The sequence below is a fragment of the Chlorocebus sabaeus genome, chromosome 12, assembly GCF_047675955.1.
Source record: "Chlorocebus sabaeus isolate Y175 chromosome 12, mChlSab1.0.hap1, whole genome shotgun sequence".
In the NCBI taxonomy this organism is placed as follows: domain Eukaryota; kingdom Metazoa; phylum Chordata; class Mammalia; order Primates; family Cercopithecidae; genus Chlorocebus; species Chlorocebus sabaeus.
Window position 1 is genome coordinate 80,056,870 of NC_132915.1, and position 18,433 is coordinate 80,075,302.

The 18,433-nt window shown below is 43.8% G+C and overlaps 1 protein-coding gene across 9 annotated transcripts in view; it reads left to right on the forward strand.

Annotated features, from left to right (window-relative positions):
- The window catches only part of PALM2AKAP2 (PALM2 and AKAP2 fusion), a 550,991-nt gene that overhangs the window by 496,293 nt on the left and 36,265 nt on the right, over positions 1–18,433 (forward strand). The window contains exon 1 of one of the 9 annotated variants that reach the window (XM_073021833.1): positions 7,650–7,746. The exons of the other annotated variants lie outside the window; for them this stretch is intronic. The gene's annotated coding sequence lies outside the window, so the exon portion shown is untranslated. Of the gene's footprint in view, positions 1–7,649; positions 7,747–18,433 lie in introns of those variants that run through there. 9 annotated transcript variants of the gene reach the window in all.

Sequence of the window (18,433 nt, forward strand, 5' to 3'; positions counted from 1 at the left end):
TATTTTTAAAACTTTACTAAAAATTTTAAAATACTAAAAGAAAAAATGGGACTCAAATTTAATGAACTCGTGTGTGTGTCTGTGTGTGTGTGTGTGTGTGTGTGTGTGTGTGCGCGCGCATGCGCACCTTGTAGGTAGGTGAGGAGATTACTAGATTGACTCACCTGTACATTTAAGTTAAATGGAATTTAAAAAATGACTATTGTTTAGAATAATGGATAAGCCGGCCTCCTATTTTTTGTTCTCCACTTGACTGATTAGTCCTTGGGAAATTCTTCAATGGGATTTTCCTATGACATATTCTGTCTGTGACATAGTTCACGAAATTCGATGACATTTGATTCCCAAGGGGGAATCTGGTTACTCACAGTGTGTTTCAAAACTTTTCTGGGAATAGGCAGCTCTAGGAAGGAAAATGTCTATGTATAGCAGTAAGCCAATAACTTATCTTCAGTGAAAACGGAAGGCGATATTGTCATGCAGCTGTGTAGAGTGACAGTACTCCTAAACAGATAACAAATTACAGCCAGAAAGCAAAACCTCCTCAAGAGACAGCCAAGTTTTGGTACACATTTGTTCATTGTGGCTGATTAAAGCCTCACTTTGTAATATGTAGATGGAAAATGGAGATCAGAGGTGTTATAAAACCTAACAAGTAGATGAGCCCCGGCCGTTTAAAAGTCTAAATGTATTTAAAGCTCGAATTTGTAACTTTTTAATTTATGTGTGATACTCTCAGTCCTTGTTTTTCCCAATTACAATACTAATACACGCACCATAATATGCATCTTTGTTTTTTTTTTTTTTTTTCGTTGTTGTTGTTTCTTGTTTGTTTTTTGAGACAGGGTCTCACTCTGTTGCCCAGACTGGAGTGCAGTGATGTGATCACAGCTCACTGCAGCCTCCACCTCCCAGGCTCGTGTGATCCTCCCGCCTCAACCTCCCACGTAGCTGGGACTATAGGTTCATGCCACCATGCCCGATTCATTTTTTAAAATTATTTTTTGTAGAAATGGGGTCCCACTATGTTGCCCAGGCTGGTCTGAAACTCCTGGGCTCAAGCTATCCTCCCACCTCAGCCTCCCGAAGTGCTGGGATTACAGACATGAGCTACTGTACCCTGCCAATAATTCACATCTCTATGAAATAAAAACTATGGACTCCACTTCAGCTTTTCATCACCCCTTTAGCACTGAGTTTCCCCCATTCCTATTCTCCAGGGTTAACCACTGTCTTTGTCTAATTTCTGCTGCTAAAAGAGGATACCTGAGTCTGAGTAATTTATCAAGAACAGAGATTTAGTTCTTACATTTCTGGAGGCTGTCTCATCCCATAGAAGAAGGTGAGAGGGCAAAAGAGCATACAACCTGTGAGAGAAAAGAGAGGGCCAGCCTCACTTTGATAATGAATCCATTCCTGGGTTGACCATTCGTGAGGTCAGAGCCCTCATGACCTTATCCTCTCTTTAAGGTCCCACCTCTCAACACTGTTGTATTAGGGATTAAGTTTCCAACACAGGAATTTTGGGAGACACATTGAAACCACAGCAGCCACAGATAAACTCTCTCTTTCCTTCCATATATATACACACAGATATATATACACACATATATACACACACATATATATACACACACACGCACACACACACATATATATGAACTACAGAGAGAGGGCAAACTATATAGAATAAAATACATATATATATGTGTGTGTGTATACATATATATGGGTGTGTGTGCGTGTGTGTGTGTGTAGTTCTACTTCCAAGAATTTATACTACAGCCATAGAGGCACATGTAGAAAATGATCTATATCCAAGGATCTCCAATGCCACAATGTTTGCAACAATAGAAGATCAGAAATAACCTAAATTAATAGGGAACTGATCTTTTCATAAAGTGGAATATATATTATATATATATATATATTCCATGTATATATACACAAACATACACACAAATGATATCCTTTATTATTTAATTCAATTTAATTTTTGTTTTTGAGATGGAATCCCACTCTTCACCCAGGCTGGAGTGCAGTAGCACAATCTCGGCTCACTGCAACCTCTACCTCCCAGGTTCAAGTGATTCTCCTGCCTCAGCCTCCCGAGTAGCTGGGACTACAGGAGCCCACCACCATGCCCAGCTAATTTTTTGTGTTTTTAATAGAGACAGGATTTTGCGACATTGGCCAGGCTGGTCTCGAACTCCTGGCCTTAAGTAATCTGCCCGCCTTGGCCTCCCAATGTGCTGGGATTACAGGCATGAGCCACTGTGCCTGGCCTTCTTGACTTTTAGAGAGTGAATTTATCTTCTCCAGGTGCCTAATCACCCATCGGGGCACCATATTTCTTTTTAGTGCTTTCCCACCTGTCTGTCTCTATTTTTAATTCCTTTTTCCAGAAGTTAATATATGCACATAATCTAACATTGAAAAGGTGTAGAAAAGAACACAGTGAATAGCAGCTTACCTACACCTGATGTCCAGTGATACCCTTCCCCATTCCAGAGAAAATCTTTGTGATCAGTTTCTTATGTGTCCTTCCAGGGATGGCTTATGAATATGCAAATATATATACACACATACCTACATATATACATATAAGATTATTCATATTCATGTTTGTTAACATCAAAGGTAACATGTTCTTTATAAAATGTTCCATAGCACTTGTTACTCAGTAGATTTTGAAGATTGCTATATATAAATTATTGTAGAGCTGGGAGTTCTTCTATTCTTTTAAAGTTGTATAATATTCCATTTAATGAAAACATCAGGCCAGGCGCAGTGGGTCACGCCTGTAATCCCAGCACTTTGGAAGGCTGAAGTGGGCAAATCATGAGGTCAAGAAATCGAGACCATCCTGACCAACATGGTGAAAATCCATCTCTACTAAAAATACAAAAATTAGCTGGTCATGGTGGTGTACGCCTGTAGTCCCAGCTACTTGGGAGACTGAAGCAGGAGATTTGCTTGAACCCGGGAGGCGGAGGTTGCAGTGAGTCAAGATCGTGCCACTGCACTCTAGCCTGGAGACAGAGCGAGACTCCGTCTCAAAAAAAAAAAAAAAAAAAAGAATGTTAGCCCCTTATTAATTTAGGTTATTTCTGGTCTTTTATTATTGCAAACATTGTGGCATTGGAGATCCTTGTGTATAGATCATTTTCTACATATGCCTCTATGTCTGTAGTATAAATTCTTGGAAGTATAACTACTGGGTCAAAAGCATTGTGTGTTTTTTGCCAAATTGCCATCCAAGTTTATGGAGTTGGATGAGGGTACCTCTTTCATTACATGCTGATAACTAATTGTATAGGTGGATAATTGATAACTAATTGTATATTGCTCCAATCAGGGATTCCTTTGGGTAAACAAAATCCTGCCTTGAATTGTAAGTATTCCCATCCGATTCACATGTAAGTGCAAATTGTTTTAAAGACCTGACTGCATGCTGAGATGTAGGGTCTTTTGGTGACGGGGCTTGGAGGAGGAACCTATCTGAAGGGTAAGGAGGGAGAGGACAAGACTGGGCGTGTGAGGAGGAAGGGCAGTTGTGAGGCCCAGGCTTCCTTCTCTGTGTGCCTTGAATTGGGCCTTGGAGCAGCTTGAGAAGCTGCCCCAGCTTCCCTAAGCACCAGGAAACGGGGAGGGGAACCTTCCCAGTGCCACCCTTTCCCCTGCACCTGCTACTTTGCAATTCCAGGCAATGGGCTGGCTCTTAACTCTGTTTGAAGCCAGCCTCTCTACCCTGCGGGGCTCACTCCTTCCTGACCTCTTCAAACCTATTTTTGGAACTTTATGTCACACTAAGGTACTAGTGACTGGTGACTGTCACAAGTGGGATAGTTACATTTAGCAGAATAAAATCCTTCCGTTAAAGAGACAAAGTTCTGACAAGGGGATTGTCTGCAAGCCGCGCCTCCTTCCGGGAACTCTTAAAATCCCTCTCGGCAAAAGTATCACCTGGTTTCCAAGGCAGCTGCTGCTTCTATCATCTTGCAGGCTTTCTTGAGACTCTGCCCACTCAGAACGAGTTCACCTTTGCCCAAAGTTTATGCTAAAACCACAGAACTTACAGAGATTAGGAGAAGTGAATTGTGAGGGTTTACGTAGCTGGGATCTCATTTTACAGACCAGAAAACTAAGACTCAGAGGGGAAATGAGGCCTTCCCAAAACTCCTAGCAGCTGGCCTACAGTTTCAAAGTAGTCTCTTGCTGCCTTACATTACAGACATGTCTTAAGGTTTTTTGTTTTTTGATCATGGCTCACTGCAGCCTTGACCTCCCAGGCTCAAGTTCCTCCTGCTTCAGCCTCCAGAGTAGCTGGACTACAGGTGCATGCCACTGAGCCTGGCTAATTTTCAAATTTTGTAGAGACAAGGTCTCACTACATTGTCCAGGCTGGTCTCAAACTCCTGGACTCAAGTGATTGATTCTCCTGCTTCAGCCTCCCAAGGTGCTGGGATTACAGGTGTGAGCCACTGGTCCTGGCCTTAAGATTTTTTTCTTTTATTTGCATTGGCCCAAATGCTTCTTGGGTCTGCTCCTTCCTGAGCTGCCTGGTGTGGCTTCCATGAGCCCTGCTGCATTTTGGGGATTCATGGCTTCTAGCCAGAACTCTGTTCCTAACCAGCAGAGTGACCCTAGGGAAGAGGTGGCTGCCATTGGCTGGGGTCTGCGCCTCTGCAGAGTGCATGGTAATCCCCACTTTGCCATTAATGGGAGGATTAAATAGAAGCTATGGAAGGGTATGTGGCACAGACAAGGCACACAGTAGGCGCACTACAGACGTTCACTGAATGATGATCATAATGGTATCAATTGTCTTTAAACCCCAGTGGCTAGACCCTCATAAGTTGAAGTTTACTTCCCAGTCAACCGGGACCAAGTTTCAAAATGGCTTCTTTTCCCCTAGGGCAAGGCATCCTCAGAGACTAATGAGATCAGGTAACGGCACCAGGAGAATTAAACCGGCAGTGCAAATTTATTTTCAGAAAACCCACCCCAAGCTCACGGTGGGTGCTTAGAGGGTGTAGAGGTGTGAGCTGCAGCTTCCTGTTACCTGCTGGATTCCACACTGGTCATTTCTCTCTAGAGACTCCACTGTCATCAGGTGTAGGATGGCTCCGTTTATGCTTTTGCAGGCTGAGGCTAGCTTGCTGGTGGTTCATGTCTCCCTCTGCCTCTGAGTATAATCCACTTTTCTGGAGTACCTAACTGTGACTTTGCCACAGAGTATTTTTCTAACCTCAACCCTATTTTTGCAGCTTGGGGTTGAGGGAAGACTCGGAAGTGTGTGAATGTGTGTGTTTTTGTGTGCATGCACACATACAAATGCATGGGTGTGCATGTGTGAGTATATAGATTAGTTTGCTAGGGTTACCATGACAAGGTGCCACAAATTGGTGGGGGGAGGCTCAAACGACAGAAATGTATAGTCTCACAGTTGGCAGGCTAGCAATGCAAAATCCTCAGCAGAGTTGGTTCCTTCGGAGGGCTGTGAGGGAAGGATCTGTTCCAGGCCCCTCTCCTTGCCTTATAAATAGTTGTGTTCCCTCTATGCACATCTCTGTGTCTACATTTCCTCTTGTTCTAAAGATCCTAGTCATACTGGATTAGGGCCCACCCTGGTGACTTCACTTAAACGTGATTACCTCTGTAAAGTCTGATCTCCAAATAAGGTCACATTCTGAGGTCCTTGGTGTTAGGACTTCAACATAAGAATCTGTGGAGATGACTCAAGTCAACACACAACGGTGTGCCTGTGTGTGGGTGGAGCATATGTGTGTTTGTGTGTGTAGTGGACTCTGGTGTCTCTGAGATGCCAGGTCATATGCAAACCTACTCCTTGGAAAATAGTACTTTAAGAGCACATACAGTTGTCTTTTGTGGATAGGGCAGATTTAAAACCTTTTTTTTAAACAAATCTTCCCACGGATGTGGAGGGGCAGGTGCGGTAATGGAGTGGGTCCCGGGTACCCCTTTTGCATCGCTGGTTGAGGGCACCTCATAATGGAAAGTCCTGCCCTGGTTCTTCCTTCTCAAGTGGAGCAATGCCATTGGCATGTGATTTCCCCGCCTCATTTTACTTTAGATGACTAAGTAGCATATTCAGGTGCCTTTGGCTACACAACAGAACATTCCAATTATTCCACAGGGCAGCATCAATTCAGAGTTCCCTTGGAGCTCCCTGGTGACTTGATACCACCAAGTCAGTCACTGAGGAATTCCCCAATATTTCTAAATAAATTTGGAAAATGTTTTTAGCATATGGAAAATGTTGTTTAGATGCTGTAAATATTTGTGAAGTCTACTTTTAGCTTCCTTTTCAAAAGAGCCTGCCTGGGCGCCATCTACTCTGATTATCCCTTCCTTGACTTGTGTGCTTGGGAGCGTCCCAGTAGGTCTGCTGTACTGGCTGGTGTGCAGACCACAGGTGAACCCTGTTCCATCTTTCGGCTACTCACCAGGACAAACTGCTCCAAAACTGACCGCAAATGAGCTAGCCCCACAGAACCATGCGTGGCCTTTGTCATCTTTCCCCCAGTTTACTGTAAATCTCAGTTCTCTTTGTCCTCTAAAATCTTACTGAAAAAGTGAGTACTTCATGGTACTGAACTGACCTGGAATTCTGACTGACTTTCTAGTTCCGCCTGTAAGTTATGCCCCAAATTTTCCAGGTCAACGTAGAGTTCCAGGGAACGAGGTGGACAGAATCTGGAGGTAGAGTTGAGCCAGCGGTGTTATCAGGCAGGGAGCACTGATAAACACGCCAACTCCCCGTTAGACTCAGTGTAGTGCTGGGGACCCTATTCTGAGGTGACGCTGATGTCTCTATCCAAGGCAAATGCACATCTGTTTTCTTGATGGCAGAGGACTGTTGTTAGCCATGGGATGGTGCAGCTACTTACTCCAGACATTCCTTCAAATGAGAGCACTCATTTCAGACTTCAGATGCATCTGTCCACTTTGGCATGGACCATAATGTAGCCACTTAAAATACAACTTACAAGGGCTGTTAAATAACGTAAAAAGTGCTTGTGAAATGATATGAGTAAAAAAAAACTTGGCACAGAATTGCATTTACTGTCTGCTCTCAGTGATATTAAATATGTATTTCTGAGAAGACAATGGAATGAAATGAAATATTAACTTCTTTTTCTGAGTGGAGGGGTAATGAATATTTTTTATTTTCCAAATGTTCTGTGGTGAGCATTTGTTATCACACACACACGCACACATGCACATACCACATGCATGTACACACGCACAAGCACATACCACAAGCTGTCCTGAAAAGTCTAACTGGAGATTTCTCCAGGGTCTTTCAGATTTTTTGCTGCCTCAATACCCCTGGGATATCAATTCCCTGCTTGTCCCAGGGCCCACCTCTGAATTGCCGAGAAGACAGAGGTATCTGATTCACATCAATGCCGCCAGCTCCTGCTTCTCTGTTCAGCCTTGAGTGTGACAGGAGCAGGCTGGGCCTGCTCTCGCTGGGAATGCCGCTGCCCTCCAGCTCTGGCCAGCCAGGGAGGGGCCAGGCTTCTCCGAAGGAGGTTAAAGTCCTTCTTTGTGTGAATGGCCTTTTAGGGAGCAGAGGGAGGGCCCACGGTGACATCACAGTCTTCCGTCAGGAGGCTCAGGAGGAATTTGTCCAGCTTGAGCCAGGGCGCACGCAGGAATCTGTCTGGAAAAAGGCAGTTCTCACTGAGGAGGTTTGAGGCGCGCGCTCTGGGCAGGGTAAGCCAAGTCTGCTGACTTATCTTCTTGTCCTTTTCTTTCTAATTTGAAAGGACAGTTTTTTGAGGCCAGTGTCTTTATGGAAGAGGTTTTCTGAGTCTCTCGTGTGTTGTGGAGAGTCCTTTCTTGCTGTAAGAGAGTGCTGTAAAGTGGGCGGCCGAGCTCAGACTGGTGTCTTGCTTCTCCTCTCTCTCTCTTTTTTTTTTTTTTTTTTTTTTTTTTGCAAATCTTATAAAACTCTCAGCTTTTGTGCTAAGAGGCAAAGAGGATACTCAGTCCTGCACATACAGTGCAAAGCTATATGAGTCGTCTGTGGCAGATCATGCTTTGAAGATGGTGCGAGTGTGTCTGAGAATCTGTGTGCCCTTTTCCAGAACAGAACCAAGTGACTGGGTGATTCTGGTGCCTCATTTCCTAGCCATCCTCTAGTATTTGTTCAAGAGACCCAGTCCTATGGTCTACAGCTAGCCTTCTGTTTCCATGCTGTGGAACTCACCACATTCACAGGGTGGCTTGGGGGAATATGGTTTTTGGGTGAATGTGTGGTACCTGTCTCTTGGAGGTCCCATGGGGATGGAAGGAGACCCTCACCAGCTTTGTTCATAGGCACAGAATTGTCTGTAGACAGAGGGTTAACCACAAATGCATCTGGCACCGTTTTTTCTTGGGGCTCAGCCTCAATATAGTGGATTCTGCTGGGTCCACAGTAGTGCTTGGCTTTTGATCCCTGCCGTGACCTGCTCACTAGGCATGAACCCAAGATCCGGAACTATTTTTAAACCAAGAGGGACACAGCAAATTTATAAAGAATTGAACAACGAGGCTTGCTTTTGTCTTTACCAGAATCAGTTACCCTAGAAATCTCAGCTTGCAGGAGCCAGAGTTCCCTCTGTGGCCTTGAGCTTGGTTTATTCTGGGGTGGGGACTACCTTGCAAAATAATCTCACAGTGAAAAGGGCCTTTGGTGAGAAGAGCATCCGAGGGCTCCTTGATAGGGCCTTTGGTATTCCCCATTGAGGAAAACATGAAACTCACATCTCTCCTCATTCACGGGAAACCCGGAAGCCTCCCAGTCACTCCTGTAAGAAGTGGGTCTCCAAGTAACAAAGAAACAACCCTTTCATCTGCTGCTGCAGAAAAGGCAACAGCAGCTTCCTTCCTTTCCTCCCCTCCCCACTGCCGACCCCCACCACACACACCATCTTTCACAGAAAGCCTAAGCTGTAAATGTATTCATCAAATAACACCTTAACATTTTCCAGATGTGATTGGAGCCACTGACTTTTCAGCAGGGCTAAGAGGATGTTATTAATAGGCTAAGCTGTGGTGCTGGGGCAGACTCCGTTCTATGAGAAATTGACCAGTCTCCTTCACCAGGAATGTGGGTCAAGACACAGGCAAGCCTTGTTTCCAGTGAAGAGGTGGGGAGTTCCAGAAGTATTTTCATCCCGTCTTCATACCTGTACCTGAGGCATAAGACAGAGAGAATAGCAGAACGGCGAATTACTCTTTTGACCAATACCGTAGAAGCTCTCAGAAAAAAAGGCTGGGCCTGCAGGAGCAGGAACAGGACTCCTGGCCTCCAAGGCGTTGAGTTTTCTTTTTAGAACTGCCCTAGTCACATTGAGCTGTAATGGCTTCATGGCAGGAGATCCATGGAGGCAAACCCAAGAAGTGGTTTTAGTATCTGCCCATTTTAAGGGTCACAGCATTAACCCAAGCCTGCCGGGTCCAAATTTAGCCTGCGTTTGCCCCAGGAGTGCTTGAGGTCTGGAGTCTGGCCGTCTGTCTTCCATCAGCTAGGAGGGGAGGCTCTAGCCTCCTTAGGGAGTGGCTTGGTTCCCAGTTTCCCACAATCAACACAGGCCCCTAGTTCTACAGGCCGGAAGAAGCTCTGCCGGGGGCATGGAAGAGGACAGCCTGCTCAGGACTGGAATGTGGCCCAAGTTATCACCCGGGGCCTCTCCTCTCCGCCACTTCCTGCTTGTAAGCTCAGCTTAGAAGCCCAAAGCCTAACTCATGCAGCAAGCAGTTCCCAGACTTTCCTGCTCTCTGTGCCTTCAGGGGAGGGTGGAACGGGTGGGCCCCCTCAGAGTTCCAGCTTCTTCTGCTTCCTGCCATCTTCAGCAGAGAGGGCCAGAGGAGGTGCAGCCAGCCTGCTTAGAAACTTTGGTACACCGCGCTTTCTTCAATTATTTTTGCCCGGCGTGATTTGCGCCGTTGAAGAGGGTTGGAAGTTTATTTCCAGCTATTGCTGCAGCCCTTCCTTCCCCTGGTGCTATTTGTTCTTCTTATGGGAACTGGTACTCACTCCCTCCAAGTCTGTTAGCTTCTTGCTGGGGATGGGGGATCACCTTGGAGCTCTGAGGACCTCACATGGCCCAGGCTGAGCGCATATAGCTGTGCAGGGTCCCAGGGTATGCTTATGGATCCAAGGTAGTGTTGACCTCTTCAACTTCTGTTCCCCTTCCTTATGCCTTGGGTTCCCTCAGTTTGGGGAGTTAGCCTCCCCCAGACCTCCTGACTGTAGCTTTGCCTGGTTTGTCCAAAGCTGATGAGGTTCAGCTGATGTGGTCATCTTTTAGGTCTCTGGGCATCATCCACCAGCCAGGTGCACTTCCTTCTCCCACCGCCCCCACCCCCACCCCCGCCCGCCGTCCCTACCCCACCTACCCCTTCTGCATTTGCCTTAGTGCTGGAGACATCCTGACTTAGCCGGAAAGTTAAAAGTTTAGGAAGAACCTCTCTAAAGACAGCCACGCATAGCTGGTGGAACCAGTTCTTCATCATGATTGTCGTTGCGTCCTGTGTACTGAAAACGTGACTTACAAAAGAGAGGCAGGATGAGAAGCGAAAACGGAGATACTCTCTGATTTCACAGCTATGAAGAATTTTTGTTTTATAGCCATGCCTCTGTTCCTAGGCCAAGAGTGAGTTTGTAGTTTTGGTGGAACTTATAAATAACTGGATTAAAGGATCGGGTCACCTATTATCTGGAGAAAAGCATTTCTAATTTAAATGTCATGGCTTTAGTAGGAAGTAATCTGGGTTATTCAGAGCAGAGAAACCTGGTTGTACAGCCTGGTGTTTGAGTAATTTGGGTCACACTGTGCATTTAGGCTAGGAGCCTGGGAGGTCGAGATGGGTTAGGGACACTGTCGAGCTTTAACAGCCTGAGGATGGTGGGGCAGAGCGGAGGCTGTGAACAGAGTGAACATTGTCCTTGTGGTGAAGGACACCTTTCTGGTCTCTGCCTGGGCTCAGGCAGACCTGCTAAGGAAAATGCACTTCCTTAAAGTTATTTCTGTTCATGACATGCCTAGCTGCAGGCCTAGGTACCCTGGGCAGAAAGAACACATGGGCGTCTATGCCCAGTGGGTCAGGGATCAGGGCCCTGCTGTTGTGTTTTCTGTGCAAATATAAACAGGCTTCTAGAATCTCACTTGTGGTGTTGGTGAGGAGTTGCAGCCTTTTCTCACAGTGTCCATCACAATGACATGGACATGGGATCTTAATATTTTACCTCTGGCAAGTGGCCAGAGGAAACAGAACCCCTTCAGAGACCAGCCCAGAGGGTGAAACTCCCAGACTGTGCAAGAAGTCACATTTCTTTTTTTTTTTGAAATGGAGTCTCGCTCTGTCACCCAGGCTGGAGTGCAGTGGCGCAATCTCGGCTGACTGCAAGCTCCGCCTCCCAGGTTCACGCCATTCTCCTGGCTCAGCCTCCTGAGTAGCTGGGACTACAGGCGCCCACCACCACGCCCGGCTAAGTTTTTCATATTTTCAGTAGAGACGGGGTGTCACTGTGTTAGCCAGGATGGTCTTGATCTCCTGACCTCATGATCCACCCGCCTCACTCTCCCAAAGTGCTGGGATTACAGGCCTGAGCTACCGCACCTGGCCCAAGAAGTCACATTTCCAGCTGACACATAGAGCAGCAGATATGTCTCCAGAGAGTTAAGTCTCGACGGAGTTCATCTGTCTCTGACCAAGACTGAATAAAGAAGGCAAAGAGATCATTGACTTTTAAAGCTAACTTGTGAGTCTCACATCATCTGTAGAGATTCAAGCAAGTAAAAGATCAACCAAAAAGCCAAGCTAACTCTCTTTTGATCCATCCACTCTTCTTACCATTTCCCATGTCATTTCAAAAGCCTCCTATTATTGAGAATGCATTTTGATATATCAGGATAGAATGAGAAGAACCCACCTTCAAATCCTGGCTAGGGGACTTACTAGCCAGATGATCTTGGGAAATGTCCCTTTATTTCTCTATACCTCTTATTCTGAAGTTTTAAGACTGAAATAAAATTTGTGCCTTTCCCACTTAACAGAGGGTCATGTTTCAAGCATCAGCTGACGTATGTTTGTGCATGTACTGTGAAATGATAAGCTATTAGACATGTGTCTACTAGAAAATGGGGATGCCACACTTACAGATGCCCACAGGACAGGCTTGTCAGGGCCGTCTCATTCACTTGTACATTTACTTGGCTAGCTGAGTAATGGAGATGGACCAGGTTCTGTTTTATCCAGTGTGTGACCCCTCCTCTGCTTCCCACGTGACTGGAGCCCCAGGTCTGGTGGTTCTTGACTACTTATTCTACTTACTGCATTTCAGGGCTTAACTTTTAAGGACATTTTGTGAAATTACTCTCTCTGTTGCAGCACAACTGTATCTTCCTAGTTGTGTTCAGCTTCAACTAAAATTCACACAGAAGGATCTGGGGTTAGGGAAAGATTAGGGAGATTAGAGCTGCCATAGGTTCTGACTTTGAGTCTTTCCTGGGCCTTTTTTCTTTAATCTTTTCTTGTTGATTTCTTTTCTTCTAAAAATCTCCTGCTCTTTTCCCAAAAGAAATTCAGTCTGCTGCCAGAAAGAATATAATATCAGTCATTTAAACCTCAATGTAAAATGGCTTAATGATAGTGAACATTTGCATTAACCGTTTTACAGTTTACATAGTACTTTTAAGTACATTTTCTAACTTAATTCTCAAAACAGACTTGGGAGATATTATTAGTCCTGCTTACGAAGGAGTTCTATTCTCAGCAGAATTCCATAATTATAGTACAAAAAGTCTGGTAGGACTTTTATAGGTAGAGCCAAGAAATAACCCCAGACTCTGGTCTTTGGTCGCCAAACTCTGAATTACCACATTTTCTGCATTATTTAGGTGGAGACATAGGCACCTCTGTTGTAAATTAAGCCACATTAATTTGCTTTGCAAAACTGTTAAACACTTTTTGGTAGATAAAGGTGACTTTAGTAGCAGCCTGGCTACCAGGTTATATTAAACACAGGTCTCTTGGACCAAATTCTGGCACCCATACAGACTTGTGTTAAATAAACATTTGTAAAAAATGGTATGAAGAACTCTCAGGTCCCTAAGTTTCTGGATGCTACCCCCCTACCTTGCCTGAAGACAGATGTGGGAACTTTATGAAAACAGGATTCTGTTACCATTTTAGTGGGTGTTAAGCAATCAAAGTCCCCTGAACCAAAGGCTAGAAACAAGAATAGTTAGTTCTCAAACCTCAAACACCATCCCTAAGGGTGTATAAACCAAAGGGCTCGCTCTATTGGCATATCCCCTTCATGAAAGGGTGAGGAAGATCTCTAATCCATAAATGTGAACACCACCAATTTCACGGGTTTCTAACATTCATTATGCTAATTGACAGGCCACTAATTTCACTAATGAAAACCTATTTCTCACCTTAATTATGCCAATTAGCAAAGCTTCAGGGGAGTGCAAGAGAGCTAAGTACTGGAGGAAGCCACCTGTGGGGTGTGGGATCTCTCATTAGATCCTAGATGACCATTTCTTGAGTTTATGTTCCCAGTTAGGGTGGTTGTCAGACCCTGGAATGTAATTTAAACTGATTTCAGAAGCACACAGCTGTATTAAATTGCCCCTGACCAAGTATTTGAAAGTAAATGGTAGACATCCTAACCAGCTGTTAACTAGTCTAGGAATTTAGTGGGAAAGGCAGGTTTCTGTGTCATGGTGTTAGAGCTCTACCTGTAGGGTGAGCTGGGCCCATCTAAAAAGCTCTCACAGCCCCTTTGCACCCTAGTTTTTCTCTGACCTTAGAAAACCCAGTTTGATGATTCTTTCATATCCTTCTGTTTTTTTGCATTGGGAAATAGTTCATTTCAAAAAGGACTTTCCTGTTGATTGAATGAATGTGCATCTTATCTAAATCTGGAATCACATTCACCTAATCTGAAGCATGGAGAAAATTCTGGACCTTCTTATCTTCAAAGAGAGCAATAAGCATTTGTTGGTTTAAACAAGACATCATCTGACGATACCAAGCCCAGATTCCTGCCCAATCCGGATAGTTTAGATTTCCAGCCCATTTTTATTTACCTGGTGTAGTTGCCAGTGGCTTTGATTCCATCAGGCCATCATGCATGAAGGCAAATTCTTACTGCTTACAGTGGAACTCAGGAATTCGCTCTTTTGTTATCATTGTTGTCTAACTTTACAAAACCTCAAGACCTCTGGTGCATGATTGTGAATCAGTAATTCAGAGTTGTTTATCTCTTTAAATACTTCCATACCAATTAGAGGTTAAACCTGCTGCTCCCTGAGTAGATGGAATTTAGTGTCAGGAAGAATTTTCTGAATTTATGGGAAAGGGGGACTGGATGCCATATAGCTCACAAGAAGGAGGGCCTCTTTCCTGTTTACACCCGCCAGTGTCTAGAGGTTTAAAAAAATGTATTGGAAAGGATTCATCTCAAATTACCCTGGAACCCCTACCAACTTTGACTTTTAACAAGTAACTAGCCTTTTGTGTGTGTGTGTGTGTGTGTGTGAGAGAGAGAGATGGAGTTTCACTCTTGTTGACCAGGCTGGAGTGCAGTGGCGTGATCTCGGCTCACTGTAACCTCCTCCTCCTAGGTTCAAGCGATTCTCCTGCCTCAGCCTCTCAAGTAGCTGGGATTACAGGGGCACTTGCCACCATGCCTGGCTAATTTTTTGTATTTTTAGTAGAGACAGGGTTTCACTGTGTTGGCCAGGCTGGTCTCAAACTCCTGACCTTACCTCAGGTAATCTGCCTGCCTTAGCCTCCCAAAGTTTTGGGATTACAGGGGTGAGCCACCGCGTGGGCTGCTGCTTCTTTTTTTTTTTTTTTTTTTTTTTTGCTTTTTGAGACGGAGCCTCACTTCCTCACCCAGGCTGGAATGCTCCAACCTCCGCTCTCTGGGTTCAAGTGATTCTCTTGCCAAATAGCTGGGATTACAGGTGTACACCACCATGCCTGGTCAACTTTTGTACTTTTAGTGGAGACGAGGTTTCACCACGTTGGTCAGGCTGGTCTCAAACTCCTGACCTCAAGTGATCCACTCACATTGGCCTCCCAAAATGTTGGGATTACAGGCGTGAGCCACCGCACCCAACCTTTTTTGAGACAGAGTCTCACTTCCTCGCCCAGACTGGAGTACAGTGGCACTATCTTGGCTCACTGCAACCTCCGCTTTCCAGGTTCAAGCGATTCTCAAGCCAAGTAGCTGGGATTACAGGTGTATACCACCATGCCTGGCTAACTTTTGTATTTTTAGTGGAGAGGGGGTTTCACCATGTTGATCAAGCTGGTCTCAAACTCCTGACCTCAAGTGGTCCACCCACCTTATCCTCCCAAAGTGCTGGGATTTCAGACATGAGCTACTGCACTCTGCCAACTAACTAGCATATTTTAAAATCTGTTTGACCGATCACAGAAGACATAACTACTTGTAAATTAATTTCTGATTCAAAGATAATGGCAGTTTTATATTTTTTTCAGACAACTGCAAAAGTATATTGTCAAATTCTCGTCTTAGATTTTAAAAATTTGGTACCAAAACAACTATTTGTAGTTCAAAAAGAGTGCCTTAGAAAGAGCTGTTCAATTGTTGAGTCCTAAAAAGAAAACATGGAAAGGTATCTGCTCATTCATCATCAAGCACTTGATGTGTGAAACATTCAAGAGAAAGGGACAATGCTGATGTGAGGAGCGGAAAGGCTTCTTGGGAAATGGCTTTGGAGATAAGTCACATCACTCCTTCCTCTGATTAGCAACAAGAGACAAAGAGGGGCAAGTTCTTCATGTGCCTGATTCAGACTAAGAAAACTCTAAAATAGACTTAGGACTTTCTTGGAAGTATAGGGAACTCGTTTTTTTGTTTTTTTAAAGAAAGTGTATTGTCTTCTGGAGCTTATCGTTGCTGCTAATTTCATTGTGACCCTGTAGAATAAGTTCCCGTCATGTTTAATGAATGGATTAATTCATTAAACTATAGAACTAGTTATTTGCCTTTTAGTTTCCTTTACTATTATGTTGCCCTTCTTCCTCTCCTCAAGTATTCTAAAGCATCTTGTGTTTCAGGAGAGCGGTGTTTTCTAACCATATTTCAGTCCTACCGGCTTCCTACTGTTTTCCCACTCCCCTCCGCCCACCTCGACCCCAAAGCCAAAAAGGATAGAAGGAGAGCTCTGTTGTTCCCATGCAGAATATCAGCAGTGAGTCATTAGCCAAAAGAAGCCAGGGGTAAGGGTGCCATAGATAATCTGACTCATCTTAGCAGTACCATGAATCTCTCTTTGTCTTCTTATTCCAATAATAATTTTCCATGGAGTGGGCTAATTTTGGCTTAGGTTTACTTGAAATTGAATGGCAGCCAGTAAGTTTCAGCATTCAGATTTTGTGTAATTCTTAATGATATATGAGTAGAAGTTACCGACAATGCCTTATCCAACAAAAAGTTTAGTTAACAGTTTTAAAAGGGCTGGCCCTGCAGGATGGCTCACGCTTGTAATCCCAGCACTTTGGGGAGGCCAAGGCTGGACTACTTGAGTCCAGGAGTTTGAGACTAGCCTGGGCAACATAGTGAGACTCTATCTCTACAAAAAATTTTAAAAATTAGTCAGGCATGGTGACGCCCACCTGTAGTCCTAAGGGAAACTGAGGCAGGAGGATCCCCTGAGCTCTGGAGTTGAAGGTTGCAGTGAGCTATGATCACATCATTGTGCTTCAGCCTGGGCAACAGAACAAGAGCCTGTCTCTTTAAGAAAAAAAAAAAAGAAGGTAGCAGCAAAAACTACTATTTAATGATGGTCAAAAATAAAAAATAAAGATGTTAGCAATTATAAATATTGTGTTAAGTATCACTGTTTAACAAAGACCAGACCTAGACTGGAAGAAAATCAGAGAACAGAAGATGTTGACAAAAGAGGAATACTCATTATTCGTGCCTGTTAATGGAGAAGACATATACATTACTTGAATAATTTAAGTCTGAAAGGAAACATGGGAAATGAAGATTGAAGGAAACCCCCCAGTTCATGGATAACCCAGAGAGTTTTTCAACATTTTGACAGCAATGTAGAGCACTTACAGTGAACTCCTGTGTTTTCTTAGGTCTTAAGAACAAATCCATAATTATCTACTTTTTGGGGAAGGATTTTGAAATTAATTTCCTGAGAATCATCCCAAGGTGTTGCTTTAATATTCTAAGCATTTAAAATTGTTGAAACCTTAGATGATGAAGATTACACCCTCTTGCAATTTTGCATTGTCCTATGTCAATAATACAAGGCACATTATAAACTTGAGATAGGGAGACAAAGCCGACCTAGGTGTTAGTAAAGTCCTTGAGGGTAACTCTAATTAAATTTATACTTTACTGGAATTCTTTAAGATAAGCCAGAGTTCTTTGTTATGAAAAAGAAAATCATCTTATAATTTGAAAATTAATGTTTCTAATGCCAAATAACAAAATTACATAGGCTAGATAACTGGTAGAAAAATAGGATAGATAAGTTGGGCATGGTGGCTCATGTCTGTAATCCCAGTACTTCGGGAGGCTGAGGCTGGCAGATTGCTTGAATACAGGAGTTCAAGACCAGCCTGGGTGACATGGAGAAACTCTGTCTCTACAAAAAAAAAAAATCAGCCGGGGTGATGACACACACCTGTAGTCCTGGGAGGTGGAGGTTGCAGTGAGCCAAGATGGCACCACTGCACTCCAGCCTGGGCCACAGAGCAAGACCCCATCTTAAAAAATAATATGTGTGTATATATATGTGTGTGTGTGTGTGTGTGTGTGTGTATATATGTATGTGTATATATATATGATGGATTTTAAAATATTAAGAAGATAGAGTTTTCTTATTGAATCACAAACTGAAGATATCACATATAAAGCAGTTAAGAAACTGGAGGAGAGGTACCATTGGCCATTAGTTTTTCAAAGCAATGCTGACTTCTTAACTAAAGAGTATTATTTTGATGCAATCCCAGAAAACAGAGCTGTGCAGTCAGTGGCTTTGGTGATGGTGTTTATAAGGCACTTGGTCAATAACAGCCATGGCAGTGAGGCACTGTAGCCTATGTGCTGCCATTAAAGGGATCTACTGTTTTCCAGTATTTTATTCTGGAAAGATTTTCCAAAAAGTTTCTTGTCTCCAGAATAACTGCATTACATCTGGCAGAAAGTCATATGTTTTAAAGATCTGTTCATACAAAAGGACCCTCTTTTTTCAATCCTATTAATAGTCCTATTGCATAGCCTGCAATCATTTGCTACAAAATACTTGGGAAGACTCTGGTACAATAATGATGTAATCCCTTCCACCTTAGTAGATAAAATTTAAAAATGGCACTAGCATGTAAACAAAATGGAATCTGTAAA